Below are 9,443 nucleotides of genomic sequence, written 5' to 3' on the forward strand. Positions count from 1 at the left end.
CAATTCCCCCCCCCCCCACCCCACTTTCTCACACAAATACACACTCACACACACACATACTTATATATATATATATATATATATATATATATATATATATATATATAACACGTCATATTTTGTATAATATACCACATCTTAGTATCAGAACTGCAGTTACTAAACAGACAAAAACAAATGAAAACAAACAAACAATCGCATTATTCTCTCTATCATCAATTTTAATAAGTTTTCCTTGCCGTGGAAACCACAATTATACTTGTAAATATTTCTTGTGTTCGATCTGTACCTTAAAACAAAGTCTACCTAAATCACCTTGCTGTCTACTGTCTCTGCATTTCAAAAATTTGATAAATTCAAACATACTTGGTTTATTTTTCAGTTTTTCCGGCAGGCAATTTCTTCTCTCTTGCGTATACCTCGAACATTCAATTAGACAATGGTATTCGTCTTCTATTACGTCACAAGTAGGACATTTACGATCATTTCTATCTACTTTTCTTGTGCCCCATCTACCCCTTTCTATATAAAACAAATGAGAACTCAATCTGATTTTTGAGATGGCAACTCTGTAAGATTTATTACACAGTTTCATATATGGTTCTAACTCAAAGGTGTCTTTAATGTGTTTATACAGCCGTCCAGACGTCGTCATCGACATCTCAGCGTGCCACTCTTGTAGAAACATGTCATCCAAGCGTTGTTTTAAAACCGCCAGAAAGTAATTTTCATTTTTCACATTTTGTTTAACCCAATGATGGCCCATTCCGCTCCTATCCAGCAACTGCTTCACCAGACTTACCCAAGTTGTTGTGTTTGGTTCATTAATATTCAATTGCACAAGTTCTTTGTATACTGCATGAGTGAATGAGCAATCATTATTTCCTGGGCGAATAAGTTTCAACCAATACTTAATAACTTTCATTTTTCTTTCAATATGCAAAGGATACACCCCCAATTCCCCATAAACAAAACAGTTTGGTGTGCTGTGCTTAACACATAGAATGGATTTAAGAAAACCGAGGTGAAATCTTTCAATTGGATCAGCTCTTCTTAAACCCCATATTTCTGCCCCATAATTCAGTATTGGTAAGATGGTACTATTGAACAGTTTCATTTGCATCTGTGGTAAAATTTCTGTGTTAGTGTTAAAATACTTTCTAAGTGAAAATAGTGCTCTTCTGGCTGAGTTTGTTACTTCTTGTGTACATTTTGTAAGAGATCCCGATGCGCTAAAATGACAGCCTAGATACTTGAATGACGAGATTACTTCAATACTTTTACCCTGATATGACCATTTGTCTTGTTGCCCAATTTTCCCTCCCTTTTTAAATACTACGATTTTTGTTTTACTGATATTTACCTTTATTCCCCATTGCATACAATATTCTTGTAAAGAGTCTAAACCGTTCTGCAAACCCTCTTTTGTTTCACTGATTATTGCCATATCGTCTGCAAACATGAGCAATTTAATTGTAATATCCTGTATTTGTATATACATAAAACTACGAGTAACCTTGAACGTTTATAGATAGATCGAAGCTGACGTCACTCCAGTCTTTGTTTTTGTTTTTTGCCATCCGCGTTTGTGAGTAATTCTCAATAATAATTTGATGTAACAACATCCGAATCATTTGAAGAGTATAATAAAAGATTTCTCACACTTTTGCGTTTGGTAATTTATTATTGTTATGCGGTAAGGTAAAATAATCACAACATACAGATATAACGTACCAACACACGAAACTATGTGTAACCTTAAACGTTTATAGTCTGGTTAATAGATAGTTCGAAGATGACGTTACTCAGGTCTTTAAACAAAATTAACCTGTCTATAAACGTTCATGGTTCCACACAGTTTTGTGTGTTGGTCCGTTATACTTCCGGATGGTAATATTATGAGCTTCTTAGCCAAGCGCATACTATCTATAGAAAAAAAAACCCAACGAAATTGATGTCCCTCATCTCATTATTATTGTTTTTAACCAACTAGGTGTATAATTTGTTCTCATTCTCACTATATTCTAACAATCAGACTATAGATAGAATGAAGTTGACGTCGTTCCATTTCTCCTTTCCATCATCCTCGTCATCAGACTGCTGATTGATGTGTCCAAAATTTCTTGGTTGTTGTTGTTGTTATTGTTGAACAAATATGTGTTGAGATACTGTCTCATAATTGATGAATTTTTACTTTTGACAAGTCTACATAAATTTATGTAATCCTCTTTGGTATAAACACAATCTATTTCTCAAACTTTTGCAATCAAAATTATATTTGAAGCGCGTCATGTTCATTTTCGTTTGTATTCACCAGTAATGTGTATTGATAGTTATGAAATGTCGATGTCTGATAGTTAATAATTGCCATTCGTTGCTTCATATTCAAATACTTCACGTATATAATCATTTAAGCTTCAATTAACCGAACACTCCAGTTTAACAAATTCCTTCAAAATGGATATGCGGAAAATTCATAATTTTGATAATGTAAATCTTCTATGAGTTCCGATCCTCACCTGTTATCGATTTTATATATCTATATATATATATATATATATATATATATATATATATTTATATATATATATATATATATATATATATATATATATATATATATATATATATATATATACTGAGAGTCCTGCCCCACTAATTAATTCCTGAGCGTTGAGATGGTGACGCAACTATCACATACAAGACCTTGCAGTCGAGACGGCAGGGCTTTTGGGTTACACAACCACTATTTACCCATCGGTCAGCGGTACTCTTTGATGTATACAACACTCACCGCCTTTACACAAAGCCGCCTGTCCATAAATCAAGAGATGATCTCCTAACTGTTCACAAGCGAGTTGTCAAACGAGCAATCGATAATTGGATAATAATCTCAAAATCTCATATAATAAGGTAAGTTTTGGAGAGGTGATACCCCCCACCTGTAATCGGACATAACTTTCATTGCGTTATATCATATAATCTCCGACTCCTCTTTCTATTCCGGAGTGACGAGATTAGACGAGAGGACGCGAGAAAAAATTAATCACGTGCTCGGTCAGTCGTTCGTTCGGGCTGCTTCGGTGTCTAACTATATAACTTGGTAGTATATAATTGTGCATGTGGCGCTCTACCCTAGATACGGAGAGAAAATTATAAATTGATTACGGGGAAGGTGGGGGAGGGGGGGGGGGTTGACCCACAAACGACCGAGGTGTTGGGCTTCGGGTAGACCATGATACGAAATCAAAGAGAAAAGGCCGCTGGTACTTGGATGGTGGAAATGGTTGGGGGTGGGGGGGGGGGGCGGGGTAGTGACAATCAGCATGGGATGTATACATTAACATTAATAATATTATAGGCAATAGATGGCCAGGGATGTGTATTGTTTGTGTATTGTTTGTACATGTTTGTGTGTGTGTGTGTGTGTGTGTATGTGTGCGCGCGTGTGTGTGAAAGGGATTACACAAAAACACCTTTCTCTGTAGCTTCCAAATGATTAGGTATACGATAAATTTGAAAACCACATTGTTTGAATCAGCTTGCAAAAAGGAGAACATTTATCTTTGTTTCACAAAAATAGGTTTAGAAATAAAAATTATTTCTAGTAGATTGATTTTTTTTAAAAATATTGCTCAATTTTTTAAATTTAATGATAGTTTCTTTATTTTCCGGTCGATTTTCTTGATTTATATCTCATTTTTCAATTCTCAATGCGACGAGCAGACTGATATATCTCGTGTGATTCAAAAGCGTTGTTTGTGTTTATAATATATATATATATATATATATATATATATATATATATATATATATATATATATATATATATACTGAGAGTCCTGCCTCATTAATTAATTCCCGAGCGTTGAGATGATGACGCAACTATTACATACATGACCTTGCAGTCCAGACGGCCGGGCTTTTGGGTTACACAACCACTATTTACCCATCGGTCAGCGGTACTCTTTGATGTATACAACACTCACCGCCTTTACGCAAAGCCGCCTGCCCATAAATCAAGAGATGATCTCCTAACTGTTCACAAGCGAACTGTCAAACGAGCAATCGATGATTGGATAAGAATCTCAAGATCTCATATAATAAGGTAAGTTTTGGAGAGGTGATATCCCCCCCCCCCCCCCACCCGTCATCGGACAGAACTTTCATTGCGTTATATCATATAAGCTCCGCCTCCTCTTTCTATTCCGGAGTGACGAGATTAAAGGCTCCATACACGCGCGGATTTGATCCTGGTTCAGACCCCGATCAGGCAAACCGGGGTGAAAACGCAATGTTTGTGGCCAAATACCTGGCCGATAAACCTAGGGACGGTCGAGCGCTCGCAAAGCTCGCTTTGCTTCCTATTTTTCGAGGCGATCGGCGATCGGGGGCGTGGCAGTATAAAAAATTGGACATTTTTTTCGGATTTTCGCTGTTTTGACGTCAGATTCGTAATCAGCGTCGAATTTACAATAGGTTTGATACCAAGAACTATGTTTTTACTCCAAAAATTGATGAAATTAGAAATTAATTTTAATTAATATTGAGGCTATGTGGCCGACAGAACAGTGCCCCTCCCTGTTTTGTGATGCACCAAGTGGTATGACTCTCGCTTTCGGATCGGAAGATTCGGGTTTCGAGACCCTCTCTGAGTGGCGCAGGGTTGAGTCCTTGGAAAAGGCTCTTTACTCCCATTCTCTCACCGTACTCAGGTGTAAAACGAGTACATGGCCGTTCGTTGTCTTTGTTGGGAAAAATGTCACATCGCCTGACAGCCCTCATGTCTCGTCTTTCAAGTTTAATATTGCTGTTGCGTTGGTACCCCTTGTAAAGCGCTTTGAGCACGTGGATATTGCGCCAATAATATTTTTATAAATGTTGCGCCAGGAAGAGGTAGATGGCAAAAGTTTCGTTCTTGATCATCGTAAAATTTATAAAGGATTTCATACAAAATAAAAAATAGTTTTCATAATTTTCAATGTGATGATATAATAATATGCCAGTTCTTTTTTTAAATTTTTTTTCCTCACCCGTTGACGCGACATGACGGTCGACCTTGACAGATACATTTGGGATTGGCAGATGCCGAAAAGCCTTGACTACGGGACGACAGGGGTGGGCATTGTAACCTTGAATTATAATCTACAAACAACGCCCCCCCCCCAAAAAAAAAAAAGAAAAAGAAAAAGAAAAAAAGAGCTGTGTGCGTGTGTGTGGTGGTGGTGGTGGGGGGGGGGGGAGGGCTGCGAATGCAAGTAGTCCCGAGGAGTACCCGTTGAACCTGCCACGCCACGGGAGCACTGTCGATTTGTTTTACAAATAATAATAATAATAATAATAATAATAATAATAATAATAATAATAATAATAATAATAATAATAATAATAATAATAATAATAATAATATAATAATAATAATAATAATAATAATAATAATTATGACGATTAGTAATAAATCTTTATTGTCCACAAAATGGAAAAATGTCCGTGGTTTACATCGCTTTTTAACTTAAATCGGATTGCAAATGTATTGATGTTATGCGTATTGGAAAAATACTCACGACATCTCCATCGGGTATAACATATTAACACACAAAATTGCAAACTCGAATGTTCATAGTCTGATTGATATAACTTAGTGATAAGTTAATTATAAAAATGGCTGTCTAAAAGCAATAAAAACGGGTTGACTAACGTCAAATTCATTCCTCTATTGATGCTCTGTGTTAAATTAAAATACTCACAAAGTCCGCCAGCCAGAAATATCACTCCAGCCCAAAAATCTACATGGAACCTTGAACTTTATAGCCTGATATATTTTAATGAGAAGTAATCATAAAAATGGGTGTCTCAAAACAATAAAAATGAGATGAGTGACGTCAATTTGGTTCCTTCTATAAATATCCAAGAACTTAACTCACTCCATCCGCTCTCTCTCCTCCTTCAATACATATGAATCTATTCTCTCATCACTTTTTTGTGCGTCTATGCATGTGGTCTTGTGAAATGACAATCGCATTTGGATCGGACGGTACTGGATTCGAGTCCCGCTCTGAGTGGCACATAATTGAGTCCTTGGAAAAGGCTCTTTACTCGCATTCTCTCACCTTGTTCACTGTTAAAATGAGTACTTCGCTGTTAACAGCGTCGTCTCTGTCGGAAAACAATTGCAATATCGCTTAACAGTCATGTCTCGTCTAACATGTTTTTATGTTGGCCAAAGACCCTTATAAAGTGATTTGAGCACCTTTATTGAATATAGCGGTATATATAGCGCAAGTAAATTTCTCTCTCTCTCTCTCTCTCTCTCTCTCTCTCTCTCTCTCTCTCTCTCTCTTATAGCTATTGCTACATATGATGCGAATATCTTGGACGGTTATTGATGCTATGAGTTTAGGTAAAATGCTCACAACATCCACCAGTCAGAAATAACGTACCGTCACACAAAACTACGAGTAACCTTGAACATTAAAAGTCTGATTGATATAATTTAGTGAGAACTAATTACCAAAATGACTGCCTTAATACAATAACAAAGAGTGGAATGATGTCAATTTCGTTCCTTCAACAGTCTAATTGATATAATTTAGTGAGAAGTAATCACTATTGTGCGCAAGACGAAAGATAGAATAACAGACAGTAACTGGGATCGGTTCTGTCGGCCACATAGCCTCACTATTATTTAATATTTATTTCTAATTTCACCAATTTTTGGAGTAAACACACAATTCTTAGTATCAAACCTATTGTAAATTTGACGCTGATCACGAATCCGACGTGAAAACAGCGAAAATCCGAAAAAAATTGTCCATTTTTTTATACTGCCACGACCCGATCGCCGATCGCCTCAAAAAAATATCTCCCCGTATGTGGGCAAAATCATCTGCGATAAACGCGGGGATCGGGTCACAGCGACGAGGTCATCCGATCCTCGATCAGCGGATGTCAGCGTCTATGGGGGGGGGGGGGGGGGGGGGGGGGGCTTAAGACGAGAGGACGGTCTGCTTCGGGGTGTATTACGCAAAGCAAACACGTCCACAAGATCTGTGTTGTGTGGCTAATGCAGGGCCTTCTCGGGCTAGTGGCTATATTATTTCTCACGAACTATTTATCTATATGGATCGTACCAGTCGATGTGAACAACCAGCGTACATTTTGGGATCTTTATAATCTTAATTCTGGTGAGTTGACATTGACCCTCTCCTTAACACCCATAGGAAAATCGTCACATTCGTTACGATGCAGCCAACATGTTTCTCATTCTAATGTCTTTTGTATGTCATGATATTTGAACAAAAATTAGGTTTGCTATAGTTTAAAAAAAAAAAAAATATATATATATATATATTATTTTTTAAAATATTTGAGGCAGTCTACATTAATGTTTCAGGCTTAATTTGCCATCGTCAGGACTGAGTTGTTTTGCAGTCTACATTAATGTTTCAGGCTTAATTTGCCATCGTCAGGACTGAGTTGTTTTGTTGACTGTCAACAAAACAACTCAGTCCTGACGATGGCAAATTAAGCCTGAAACATTAATGTAGACTGCCTCAAACATTGTGGTAAATATTTTAAAAAATAATAATTCGCTCCATTACAACATGTCGAGCACTTTTCGTACCATATTTGTATCAAACACCATTCTATATATATATATAATTCTATTTACTACATTTGGTAGCCCATTGTATAAACATCACTTAGGTCACCCAGCTATATATCTCTTATTAAAGACGAGTTGGGCCACACAGGGGCACTAAACATGTTAAAATGAAACAATAAATAATTCCACGAAAATGTGCGTAAAAATTCTACAAAGTGAAAGAGATACAAAATTAACTGGATGACCCAAGTTTTACTAACTGTTTTCACTTACTTAGGCAGCCCACAAATTGCAATGGTGTATTTCCTACGTTAGGAACTCCAATAAAAATGTGAGTTAGGTTACCCATGACAATATTATTTGGTGTTTTAAGATTGTTTATGTTTTTGCTTGTTTTTAGATAATAATTCTAATCATTCCAAATAGACGACTGGGAAATTGTCGAGACATGCCAATACCAGTGTTATAATAATTTACAAGAATGTCACGAATAAATAATGAATCTGTACTTGGCTCGTCACTGTTTTGATTATGAATTTAGAACTGAAATCAACAACAAGCTGGTGTGGGATTTATGAGCGAACAAAAGCAAACAAAAAACTAAAACACACAAAAAACAACAACAACAACAACAACAACAAAAAACCCTCCCCCCCCCCCCAAACTAATACATTAATAGAATGGGCAACATAAAATAACAAGAATCACATGGCGGCATAAAACAACGAGAGCCATTCCATTGCCCCACACGTTAAACTTAAATCAAATTTGTTGAAGTGTAACTAACAGTCATTGGATAAGTTGGCTTGGGATTTATGTTTTGCTGAAGAAATTGGGTGTGGCAAGAACTTGCTACTATTGTGTCAGAGTGGTAAAAACGCTATTTTGTGTTAGTTGGGTGTGAAGTTTTGAGGAAAATCCTGAAAATGGCTGGTAAGGAGAGGGTTAAACAGCTATTACAATGATTAGTTCTCACTAAATTATATCAATCAGACGAGAAACGTTTGAGGTAACACGTAATAAGTTTTGTGAGTTGGTACGTTGTATCCGACCGGCGGATGATTATGAAACAATGCTGAAACAAAGTCTAGAAATATTAAAGAAAGGAGGAAATCTTAATGAATTTAAAGAATAGTGCGGCTATGTGGTCTAGTGGTATGACACTCGCTTTCGGATCGGAAGGTCATGGGTTCGAGCCTCGCTACTCGGCGCATATTTGAGTCATTGGAAAAGGCTCTTTACTCACATTCTCTTACCGTACTCAGGTGTAAAATGAGTACCTGGCCGTTAACAGCGTTGTCTCTGTCGAAAAAAATGTAATATCGCCTAACAGGCGTCATGTCTCGTTCTACATGACACGTGTTGCTGTTGGCTTGGGACAATTTGTAAAGCGCCTTGAGCACGTTTAGTGGATATTGCGCTATATAAAAACTCATTTTTTTCTTATAGAAAAGTATCTCTTGTATTTAGATGAAAATAATTTATATGGATGGGCTATGTCGCAGAATCCTAAAGATTTTAAATGGGGATAAAAGATCCAGATTATTATAATAATATTCCAAATGGAAGAGGATGTATAATTGAATATGATTTAGAATACACAGATGAATGTAAAAAGTTAAAATCCAAATATCCTTTAGCTCTTGAAAAAATATTTTAATAAGTTGATAATTGATGACGTCATATATTTATGATGACGTCATATATAGAAATAAATGATGGATAATCAATCTCCTCATCGAGACCTTCAAAATGAAATGTTACTCAATATACTTAACATTAAAAATAAAAAAAGTTATATTTTTGGTGACGTCATAGATTTCAGATGACGTCATAA

At 36.4% G+C, this 9,443-nt stretch overlaps 1 protein-coding gene across 1 annotated transcript in view; it reads left to right on the plus strand.

Annotated features, from left to right (window-relative positions):
- The first annotated feature begins 7,034 nt into the window (after positions 1 to 7,034).
- The window catches only part of LOC144976252 (putative methyltransferase-like protein 24), a 28,909-nt gene continuing 26,500 nt past the window's right edge, over positions 7,035 to 9,443 (plus strand). Inside the window, exon 1 of the mRNA XM_078920439.1 lies at positions 7,035 to 7,184. The gene's annotated coding sequence lies outside the window, so the exon portion shown is untranslated. The remainder of the gene's footprint in view (positions 7,185 to 9,443) is intronic.

Source organism: Berghia stephanieae, chromosome 7 (genome assembly GCF_034508935.2).
Source record: "Berghia stephanieae isolate SIO BIC M18660-M18661 chromosome 7, UCSD_Bste_1.3, whole genome shotgun sequence".
Lineage (NCBI taxonomy): Eukaryota > Metazoa > Mollusca > Gastropoda > Nudibranchia > Aeolidiidae > Berghia > Berghia stephanieae.